At 37.8% G+C, this 12,552-nt stretch overlaps 1 protein-coding gene across 1 annotated transcript in view; it reads left to right on the top strand.

Annotated features, from left to right (window-relative positions):
- Positions 1 to 12,552, top strand: part of DCC (DCC netrin 1 receptor) — a 704,420-nt gene that overhangs the window by 53,816 nt on the left and 638,052 nt on the right. The gene's annotated exons all lie outside the window — the stretch shown is intronic.

Here is a 12,552-nt window from a genome sequence, read left to right as displayed (position 1 = left end):
GAAATCATTGCAGCCATGTGGCACTTCTTTGCCTGCAGATAAAAATGCTGGCCTTTATGATTAGGGCTGCAAAGTGAGTGGGAGATCTTGGGAGTTTTCTTAAGTTGTTCTGTTTGAAGAATTTAGCTACAAGGAGTTTGATTAAGATATATGTTTATGGATGCTTGACTATAGGATTTGTTCTAGCATTAGCATGCAGTCGAGACCATTTGGGGAAGATTGTTGAGATGTTTAAATTTTTTTTTTCCCAAGAAAATGTGTCAAAATGGGAAAAAATGAGTTCAAATAACTAGAACCTATAATCATATTTGTTTTTAATTCTTCTCCCCATTTGTTTTTAATTACATTGAACCAACATTTGCTGAAAACCTATGAATTCTGCTGAATTCTGGGTGAATTTATAAGTGGATGCCATAGTCTTTATTCTTAGGGTGTTTTGCTTCATGTATTGAAAAGATATATTTAGAATATATTGTTAAGCAATGTATTTATAGTGTGGTCTCTGATCAGAGATATGTAGCCTAATTTCCTCCACTTCCTGGGCAGTTATCTTTGAAAAGGAAAGATTTTCCAGGATTGCAGAATCCTATAAAAGCCAAAGAAATATTCTGTCTTGAGGTTACCTTCTATTTCACTTACTAAGGTGGGATATACCTTGTACATTTCACAAGGATTTTTTTTTAACAAGACTCAAATAAACAATCTTTTTATTGTGTTAATCATAAAATTCAAGGATCAGAATCATGGTTTTGATTGTAGTTGATGACTGTGAGATTTTCATATGTGGTATCTGTGGTTGACTGAGAATGGGCCAGACAACAAGGAGAGCATGAGGCGAGCACTTTCAAGTGGTAACCTGTCCAGGGGTGAGTAAAGGGCACCAGAATGAGAGGGATAAGAAGGCATGAGATGTTGATGTCAAGGGGGTGTCAGGTGTGACAGAACAACACGGGTGTATTACTGGTGAAGCTGGAATGCCTCTCAGTTGTTTGAGCCACCTGTGCTACTTGGAAATGAGTGAGAAGCATGAAACAAAATGGCATAAGCCATAAGCCCTTCTTTTTTTTTTTTTTTTTTTTTTTTTTTTTTTTTTTTTTTTTTTTCACCAAGCAGGGGAGTGGGAGAGGAAGAAGCAGGCTCATAGCAGAGGAGCCTGATGTGGGGCTCGATCCCATAACACCAGGATCACGCCCTGAGCCGAAGGCAGACGCTTAACCACTGTGCCACCCAGGTGCCCCAGCCATAAGCCCTTCTTGCTAAACCTGGGAATGGAGGCCAGCAGAAACTAGTGAGATCATTCTTTCACAAAGGGTAAATTGCAACTCTGTGGCTACTTGGTATCTTTCCTTCTGAACTAATGTCTCTGGCTGACTTGATTTATTCTCAAGATTTTGGCACTCTGAAAAGTGGGTCACGTCCTCATCTTGATGAGAAATACACCACCAGTTTTCAATAAAGGGAAAAGTGACAAAGTCATTTCTCAACTTTAGTTCCACTAGACTCTCTAAAAGAACTCGAAAGTTATTTTGTTTCTTTTACTCCCCTCATGCCTCCTGAGTGATGACAGATCTACTTCAGAATTGTGAAGGAAGATAAACAGAGGTTAAAAAACATGAAGTGGTCTGTTTATTCTGCCCATTCATGAGAAATGTCCTGCAAAAGCTGTCTGAACTGTGGACTCTAGCTGTTCATCACGGGGTGCTGGCGGGCTTCATTCCCATAGGAAGTTATAGGGAATGTTCTTTTGATTGCTTTAAAACTGTATTCATAGCTAGTCTCTTGTGTGTGGTTGAACTTCAGAATGATTAGTCTTGAAGAAAAAAATATATATAAATAGATTTCCTAATGCTTGAGCATTGAAAGAGGAGAAAAACTAGAAGCTTAGGGTTTTAGAGCCTCTGTAATTTTAGAAATGACAAAACCTGCCATCGCAGATCTAATCAATGGAAGACTCAAAATATAAAAAGAGGACTTGCCTGTGGCACCCAGCTAGTTAGTGACTGAGTCATTCCTCAGTCTCTTGAGTTTAAGGCCAGTAATCTCTCCCTTTTGACATGCTGAAGAAGGCCTGACTACTGAAAACTGAACACAAGCAAGATGGGAATTAGGGAAAGGAAATCAAACTTGAAGCTCTGTTTTTCCATTCACCCCTTATACAGATGTTTCTTTAAAGTTAAGATTTTTGAATAAGCAATTTGTTATGGTAAATTTCTACTAAAAGATTCTAAGGATTAATCCTTCTCTTTGGAAAGGGAACATGGGATAGTAATGAGAATGGATTCAGACCATCCACACTTTACCTGTCCAACTGGGAGATATTGATCAACTTAACCTATCTCTTGGCTTCCTCCTTGTTAAAATGGTCATGACTCCACCTAACTCATAGGTTCTTATAAAGACTTAATTAAAACATGCATCCTAGGGCTCCGTGGTTGTCCTTGGCTCCAACTGCCCTTCTGTGGTCTCCCACCTGGCTCCTTGCCCTGAGCATCCCCCACCAGCCTTTGCACCTGTGACATCTGTCATGTCAGGTGCTCCCAGGTTCTAGCTACACAACAGTGGTTATATCATTTGGGCATGTCTCTGGGTGTCTCTCCTTCTTTACCCTCTTTGTCCACCTAGAGGAAAGTGCCTGGTGCTGGAGGTGTTTTTCATGCTTGGAAGACCTATTGGACTAAAGCAAGGCTACCATACTCATCCAGGTTCTGTCCCCATTGGTTTTTGTACAGCACTGCATTAAGAATTGTTTTCACATTTTTAAATGTTTAAAAAAATATTTCATGAAATTCAAATTGCAGGTTCCATAATCAAAGCTCTCCGGGAACACAGTAAAAAATGCATGTCATAGCTCAGGGTCTGCTAGAGGAAGCTGCTATATTATTGTTCTTCTTAAGTAAAATTAAACAATTCATAATTCTAAATTTTATAGTTTATATGAACTTGCATCTAACTTGTGGAAAGTGAGAGGAACAGCTTGAGGCTTGTTTGCTTTTTTGGTTAGGCTATTAATTTTATAAAGTTATATTGTATACTTTATACATTATAATGCATAATTATAATTTACAGTCTATAATGTACAATGGAAATTACCTGTGGTTTGTTTTTTTTTTTTAACTTAGTGACAATGGGTGCAAATAGTATAGCACAATATTCTGAAGAAGTATCTCTGCTCTTGAAATTTCTGATAAAGTTTCAACAACTAAATTTCAGACCCGTGGGAAATATGATGTAAGTGATTTTTTTAAAATCAGTGTATATTTTAAAAGAATTGTGAATAAGCCATAAACTGCCCTGCCGTCCCACACACCTGGGAGTGAAAATCAGTGTTTCTTCTAAGAATTTTCATATATATTTCAGACAAAAGTTGTACCATGTTCACATTCCTCTAATTTGACCTATGGATGGTCAAAAATGCAAACCCAGAAGCCAGAATACTGAAGAAGTTGTGATGAGTTATAGTTTGGTAGGTTTGCCTCTACAACAAACTAATAATAATAATAATAATAATAATAATAATAATAGTATTGTTAGAGAAAATGCACAAGCTGAACCAAAGTTTCAAATAACTCTTTCTCCCAAGTCGTTCACAAGTTGTCCTTGACTTTTACTTTTCGATTTTAAAGAGCACTTGAATAATAAAATGTGTTACTATTGCTCTGTTTTTTCCTTGCAACTAAACTCAAAACATTTACTAAAGATACTATTTTAAGGTACCATTTCAAAAATTTTACCACTAGTTTGTAGATGATTTGTATTCAGTTGTGCAACACAATAGCAAACAGTATTTTCCCCTTCATTTCGGCATGGACCATCTATTTTTCTGCCAAAAGAACTGCAATGCCATTTGTCTTGTGAAAATTGTGTCAGGAAGGTATTTCAAGAGCAGTAAGGGCAAAGGGATAGGATTAGATGGTTGCGTGCCTACCCCCAGGAACACAGGTCCTGGGTTTCCTCCAAAGAGAAAATGTAGCTTTTTTCCTGCTGTTGGGTGACTCTTATACCTGGATCAACTTTCTGTTTCCCATCCAATAACGTACTTCATTCTTCTAATTTAAAGCATCCTCAAATCCAAACTCATGCCAGCATTTTGTCTAGGTGATTTCAGCTGGGAGACTGACTGTTCTTTCCTTAGATATCCGTGTTTGCCTGTGGCCTTCCCCATATTTCCAATACGCAGACTTGGAAAAGTCAGAAAAGTAGGAAACCAAACTACAAAACAAAATTAGCGCGTTAGTTGTAGAAAATGATCAGCCTTGCATCTGGAAGAAATGTGAAAAACATACTGAGAATTTTCTCTGTATCAGTCAAAGGTATCTTCACAAAATATATCAGAATTTTAAGTCAAGAAGTGCCAGTTTTGGAAAGTGTCATTCATTGTGGAAACCTATACAATTTTGTCTTAGGCCTAACCATAGCTTAAAACATTTTGGAATCTTATCTTTGGTGATTGGGAAGGGAACATTCAGAATCTGTGTTTGTGGTTTTTGTTTTTGTTTTTTTTCTTTTTTAAATTCTTTTTATGGGAATAAGTCTTCTCCCTTTGAAGGAATCTTCTTCAAAAATAATCTATTGCATGTATGTTATGATCATCTTCAGCAATGGGGTTTTTCGATTTTTTTTAAAAAAATGAGGTAATTCTAGAATATAATAAATTTAACTTTCTTTTGTGGTTAATCATTTATTCACATGGCAAACATAATTGAGCTAATCACTCCAAGATGATGGTTTTTGAAAAAGCCAGAATGAGTTTTCATGGGTGAGATGCAGCATGGGTTTTAGAAATATAACTCTGTGTGTGTGTGTGTGTGTGTGTGTGTGTGTGTGTGTGTGTATCAGTATCAGTGGTCAGTTTAGCACACCCAATCAGGACCTGGAGGAAGAAGCTACTCCATCTCTGAGTTTATGTAGGTCCTTTAGGTTCATCCATCTCAAATAATGTTTTGTTATTTAAATTCCTTCTCTACCAGAGGTTCCTAACTCTTAGGAGTTACTGGAATCTTCTAGCAAGAACTTTTAATAACTACAAATTCCTGAGCCCCATCTTTGGGTACAGGGGCAGGAAATAGCATTTCAGGTTGCTTCACATGATTTTGATAGAGCACATCTACCAAATTTGTGAGTTTGCTTTTGGGAAATATATCCTTAGAGAATTTCTAAGCAACTGCCCTAGTCTTGTCTAACTAATAACCCAAAGTAGGTTTGAATACTTATAGTGACTACAAAATTACTACTTGCCTAAGTCCTCCATATTCTTTTGAGGAGGCTTGCCTGCATCAAAGAAACCAATATTAAATGAAAAAAATGTGTCTCTCTCCATTGGGATAAATTCTATTACTTGGGGGCCACGTAGAATAAATCTAATTCTTAATCCATATAGTAGCTTTTCAACTGTTGTGGGTCATGGCAGACACTACCATCTTAGTCATTTCTTATTTAGAAAATATCCCTAGTTCTTTAGGCATCTCTTTATGTGACTTGGTTTAAAATCTGCACATTCTCTTTGCTCTTCTCTGAATTTACCTCTGAGATTTTCCAGGAAGTGTAGTGGGTGTTTAGACTCAACACAAGTCCCAGTAGGGATGGCATCATGGATGTGTGACCAGCCTCTGCAATCTCACAGGACCCCCACATGTTTTGAAAAGCCCTCTGCTTAGTTTAATGCTCTGTGGTCACTGACTTCAAATTTGTAATGGTTTTTGAACAAGAGCCCCCACATTTCCGTTTTGCAGTCGGTCACACAAATTATGTAGTCAATCTATGTCCCGGCTCTGGTGTGATCGGTTGTCATTGCCCATGTGCACTGTAACTAATGTAGCTTGAATATATGTCATTTGCTCTTCAGCGGCCCCCTCACTCTTCAGTTCATAATCTGTTTACTACCAAATGTGACTCTGAGATCTGTTTTTACTATGTAGCTACGTCTCCTTCATGCTGGATTTTTGAAATCGTTGTTGGAAATGAATAGAAGATGCTGCATTAATTCCAGTTAAGCATGGACCCTTAAAGATTTAGTCCATGTCTCCAGACTATTGAGATCTTATTATGTTCTGATTGTGTCATCCAACCTTGTCCCTCTTTATTTCATGCCACCAAAAGACACTTATAATCCAGTCTCATAAAGAGATGGCAATATCATCGTAGGGGGAGTTTTTTAAAATTTGAGGGATAACAGTTTCAATAAATGTGATCAAATTGCTAAAGTTGGTTTAAAGGGATAATATCTCCAGTAGCGAGGGCATGATCTCTTCTTCTTATCTAAAGATACTTTGATAGTTCTTGTTGTTATCAAGAATTGGGATGTAAAATTAATACAATTGTGATGGAGATCACTGCTGAGGGAAGGCCCTGTCCCTAAAAAGATATTGCATTAAAGACAGCTCAGAATTGTAATTATTTAATGTTAATATTGAAAATCTGTGTTTCTGCCTGCATTGGCAGTGAAGTTTGGGTCGGAGCCTCTCATGTTACCAGTTCCTTTAGTTGATGCTTTAGTATGTGAGAGAAGATATTTTCAAGTGAGGAAGTTACATGAGATGTAAAGATGCACAACCACTTTTAATAAGTTATTTCCAAATTAAACAATATCTATCTATCTATCCATCTATCTATCTGTTTACTTATTTAAAGTCATCTCTACTCCCAGTATGGGGCTGGAACTCACAACACAAGATCAATAGTTGCTTGCTCTTCTGACTGACCCAGCCAGGCACCCTGAATTAAACAATTATTTACTTTTATATTAAGTTCACCATAGAAAATTTTAAGGAAAGTAAAACTTTTCCATATATGATGATGTCACTTTTTATCTCAGCCACCTTTATGGTCAGGTGATGAAATATAGATTAGTTTGCTCATCTAATGAATAAAAAAATTAGGTTGAATTAAATACTAGTGTGAATATCTGTAGTCTGATTAATTAGATTTAAAAAATATTTAGATAATTTATCTATTTCCCAATTTGTTCTGAATAATCATTTACTCAGAAATACAGGCCGAGAAACATAATTTACATTTGGGCTGACTTTTATTTTCTCACAGAAAGCTATATGCAATAGGGAAGTCTTTTACCCAATATGTTTTCTGAAGTCTCTCACTGTGCAGTAACAGGTTCAAGAGTGAGTTTACAGTAAGATCACTGCACTGGTAGGAGCACCTTAGTTCTGTTTTGCAGTGTTGGAATAACTTGACAATTGACTTTACATTTATTATTTTCCCATCATCTCTAAAGCGAAGGACATATCATTGCCCCTCGGTGAAGTCTCTCTAATCTCCAACATTGTAGACATTTGTAAATTTGTGAAATGCCTCCAGAGAGATGGGACAGTATAAATGATTTATATTATTGATTAACTTGACACGTGGAAAGCCTAAGCTCAGAAATTAAGAAAAGAAAAGAAAAAAAAAGACAGTTCCTCTGTTATGGTCCCATAGTCTGAAGGAGTGACAGTACTCAAATCTCAAGAAATGCTTGGTAGCAGTCAAAATGATACTTTAAAAAAAGCACATGGGAATTGTGCCCACATGTGTATATATAGATATATGCACAGATGTATATCTGTACAGTTAGTCATTCATTCATCAAAAAGAATTTTGTGTGTAGTTTTGCCGGATACTGTTGTAGATGCCAGGGTTACCGTAGGGAGCACCACAGACAAATACCTGTCTTGATGGGCTTACACTCTGGGGGAGTGGGAGAGAAGACAGGTAACAAATAAGGTAACGAGGTAAAATATACTGTGCACTAAGTAAGATAATGAGGTGAGACTATTATATTAAAGCTGTAGCAAAATGTTAAGCAGCATATGCATGTGGGGGATCTAGGGAAGGGGATTTCCCTTTAAACATTGTGTCCAGAGAATTGCCTGCTGAGAAAACGACCAAGATCTGCAGGCAGTAAGGTGGGAGCCATAAAGATATATGAGGAAGGCTGCCCCAGGCAGAGCAGACAGAAAGTGCAAAGGTCTGGAGGTGGAAGCTCACGTGCTGTGTTTGAGACACAGCAAATAAACCAGCATCAAGGGAGGTGAGTGCCAGAGGAAGATGAGAACCACACACCATGGGAAGCTGGATCTCATAAAATATTGTTGGCTGGTTTGAGGACTTCAGCTTTTGTTCTGAGTGAGCAACACTATTGCTCACTCACTATTGCTATTTGATAGAATTCCTGTGGCCATCGGGTTGAGAACAATCTAAGCAAAAGCAAAAGCAGCAGACCTGTTAGGAGGCGCTCGGATGACAGTCCACAGTCAGATACTATCTTTTCATAGTTCCAATTACTGTCAACACCCTACATTATCTGCATCCTGGTCTTCTCGTGAGGAATTTATTCACTCACTTAAAGCTGTATTATAATTGTTGACCAATACAAATTGCTGTGGTAGTTGCTCTAGGTTGAAGTTATAGGATTTTGGCTGTTAAAGTACATGTGGCCTGAGATGCCTGTTTTCTCTACCTTCATAAACCCAGGACAATCCAGTTCAATCAGACAAGGGTTGACTGAGCACCTGCTTTATGCCAGGCACTGTTCCTATTATTTGGGATACATCAGTGAACAAAAGAGGCTAATAACCCTTCATAGAGCTGCATTTTAGAAGGGAGAAAACAGAAAAATAATGGAAAAATAATTGACACAGTAAATAAGTGATCAAACTTATTAGATGATTATGAGTGAAATTGAAACAAAAATAGAAAATATAGACCAAATTAAGGGGATAGGTCAAGTCTTGGTGTTAATCAGATATTCTGGATATTAAGAAAATGAAATATAAGCAATACTTCAAAGTATTGAAGAAAGTTAGTTTTTGGGATTTCTGGAAGAAGAAGATTTCAGGCAGAGAAAAACAAGCACTGACAAGCAAGAGGCAGTGCAAAAGCTCCAAGGCAGAAACTTGACTGTCAGTTTCAAAGTATAGCAAGCAGACGAGCATGTCTAGAGCAGAGGGAGCGGTGGAGAATTAGCAGGGGGTAAGCTATGAGTACATGTGAAAGCCAGATCATGTAGCTGCTTGAACGCCCTTGTAGAGATTTTGGATTTTGCTTTGCATGAAATGGGATGCCAAAAGAGGAAGAAGTATGATCTGACTTAAGCATATCATTCTGGCTTTTTGTGCTATACTAGGATACAGGAGGGCAGTCATGAAAGCAGAGAGGCCAGGTAAGAAGTTGTTACAATAGTACAGGTCAGAGATGATGAGGGCTCAGATGACGATGGTAACAGGAGAGGTAGTGAGAAGACTTCATATTCTGGTTATATTTTGAAGGTAGATCCAACAGGATTTGCTAACACACTGGATATGGGGTCTGAGGCCAAGATAAGAGAACAGTAACATTTTGGGGCCTGAGAGATTAGAAGGGTAGGATTGCTCCCACCAATGATGTGGAGGATTCTAACGATAGCATCAGGGGAAATATCAGTCATCTTATTGGAACAGGATATTCTTGGACATCTACATGGAGATGTTTATGTAGGCAGTTAGTCTACAAGTCTGCAGTAGGAATGAGGGTCAGTTACTGAAGATATAAATGAGAGAGTTATCACCTTAGAGTGGTATGAGCCGTGAGGCAGCATAAGGTCTTCAAACGAGTGTCTGGAGATAGAAAAAAGGTAAAGAGCCCTAAAATTCTCACTGCATGTTTTGGGAAAGAAAGAAAAGGAAGAGAGAGAGAGAGAGAGCGAGGAAACAGAGGGAGAGAGAGAGAAAGAAAGGAAGGAAGACAGGAAGGAAGGAAGGGAGGGAGGGAGGGAAACTTCTAATTGGACTTGATAACTTCTGGAATATCAGTCAAGGTCTGTTAAATAGCTTCAACTCATTTCAGATTGAAACTGTCCTTTACCCTTGTAGCATGTCACCTGACATGAGCACTCCAGTCACTTGGTGGTGACCATGTGGAATACAGTGCTACAGAAATTATGGCGGCTAGACATGGGTTCCATGGAGGAAAGAGCCCCATGATGGCATGGTGAGGTCTGCCAAGGGAGCAAAACAGGAGAAGGATAGCAGGCATGCCACGAGATGGCTCATCTTAGTCTGTACAAATCTCATAAATGAAAACTCTATTTAAGGATTCTTACTTTTGGGGTCAGACTTTCCTTAGGGTTACAAAGACTTCTTCCCAAGAAATCTGTATTTACCTGTGTACTCTCAAACAAAAACAAAAACCTATGTACCCCAAAATGTTTATATACAATTTTAGTCAGACTTTGGGGAGTCATCTATGGACTTTTTTTTTCTAGAACACCTTCTCTATCAAGTCAAAAGGTCTTATCAGATTAACAAATTTTCTTTCAAAATTCTTTCAGCTTCTATATTAATTAATTTGAAGTTTGGTACACTCTGTCCTATTTTGCATGAGTAGCAAATAGAAATGAAACACAGTTATTCCACTATTATCATTGTTATAACCACTTCATGGAGAAACTTGCCAAGAATAATTAAAAGTTATTTGCAACTTCATTGCCTTTTTATTGGCCATTGACTTTGTAAACAGAAACTAGCTCAGGCCAAGTGGCTCATGTTTCATATAGTTTTCTGGGTTTAGTGTGCTTATAAAATCTTTCATTACCAATGTAGTAAGCGGGACTAACTGAATTGATCCCCTGAAAGACAGATGGTAATTCCAAACATTACTAAACAGGGCTATATTTCTTTCCTAAAATTTTAAATTTATACATTAGTGATGTGAAACTACTCTTTGATTAGCTGTATCCATCACCTTCTGGCATACCAAAAAGAGAATAAATAGCCTCTTGTTTAATAGTGATATGATTTTGCCATCAAAAATTAGGCAAGGAATGAGACACATAGAACATTCTGGAATCTAAGTACTGCCAGAAAATGTGCCCTAGTTTTAATTAAACTAAAATAAAGCTCATTGTTGTGTGGCTTTCACATCTACCTAATCTACATTAATTACCTCCATATAGTAAGTCCTTCTCTCTGGGTACTTGGGACCCATTTTCAAAACAAATTCTTCCTGGTTATTACACTGATATGCCATGGTCTTCAAACTCAAAGATCCGTTGGAGGGCTAGTGAGGCTCTTTTAGAGCCTTAGGGGATGATTTGTAGCCAGCTGTTTTGAAATTCCAAACCAAAACATTTCTGCCACACTTTAAGTGTTCTAAACTCAAATCCTCCTGGGGTAAGGTGATTGTGAGGTTTGTCATGAATGGTGGGCACAGATTTGCCCAATGCCATTCAAGACATCCATACACTAAGGAGATCAGGCAGTCAGGTCACCAAGCTCCAGCTTGGAAGTTCCAGGTCCCGTGTGTTTAAGTGGGCACAAAGCAGCTTCTGAAGAAAACAGGTATCTCACCCATAGCTTACAGCTGTGGAGGAGGGCTGGGATACACACAGGTAGGGTTACACTGGCTTTGCAATCTTCATGATGGGAGCTTAGCCCCCATGTCCTCTTCTCTTTATAGCACAGGGATCTACTTTTAGTTAGCACAGCAGGGCATGGACTCTAAAGCCCTTCTTAAGAAGTGAGGTTTTATTTTATTTTATTTTTTATTTTGTTAGGGACTCCCAGGTCCCTAACAAAAAGGTCATTTATCAAAAAGAGGTCATTTTTACTTTTTTAAATAGTTTATCCCAGGAATTAGAAGAGCCCATGCTTAATATAATATTTTGTGAAATTCTCTTAGTTGTCTGCCCCAATTTCTCAATGCATTTCTCGGTCCTTTCTAGTTTGGCAGCATAGCTATTCATACGCATTAGGAAGAAAGGTTTTAAAATAGTTTGAAGTCCAGTGTACCTGATATTTCAGTTTACAAATGTGACATTTAAGGAAGATTGTAGCGATGGTTGAAGTGCATAGACCAGAAGTATTCGCATTATTTGGGAACTCGCTAGAAGCTCCCATTCTGGACTGACTGAATCAGAAAGGGATAGGAATCCCAGGATGTACTGAATCATCTTGGGATGTAAACTAGCACTTTGTGTTTTCACAAGTCCTCAGCATTAGTCTAATGCTCCCTGAAGCTTGAGAACCACTGGTCTAGGTGGTGTTTCTCAAACTTTCATGTGCATAGGAACTGCCCGAAGAGCTTACAGAGGGTATGGCCGAGCATCTTTGCGTATAACACTGTAACAAACAGCCAAGCTGATGCGTCCCTTCTATACCAAAACATTTGTGACAATAGGTTTGGTGTAGTATGTATATGACTTTCTTTTACAAAGTAATTTAGAGCTTTGAACCAAACCACCAAAATTGTTATTTGAGAAATTGGAAAAGAAATATGCTTCTAAGGGACACCAATTTTTATCTCGATCCTATAACTGTGTGTTCTTTACTACGGTTAGATAAGATACCAAATCATCATAGTCTAATGCGTTTAATAGATTTTATCTTATTTATTTTTTTGCATTTAAAAGATTTTAGAAAAAGAATAAGTGTTTTTATTGGGAAATTCTGTGTGTGTGTATATATATACACACACATACATATACACACACATATCTCACATTCAGAGTATGTATGTGTGTATGTATATGTTTATACGCAAATATTGATATACATACGTATCCCACATGCCAACATATAACTG

This window comes from Ursus maritimus, unplaced genomic scaffold (assembly GCF_017311325.1).
Source record: "Ursus maritimus isolate PB19 unplaced genomic scaffold, ASM1731132v1 scaffold_18, whole genome shotgun sequence".
Taxonomy (NCBI): domain Eukaryota; kingdom Metazoa; phylum Chordata; class Mammalia; order Carnivora; family Ursidae; genus Ursus; species Ursus maritimus.
Note: the sequence above shows the minus strand (reverse complement) of the source record. Positions and strands in the feature narration are given on the sequence as shown.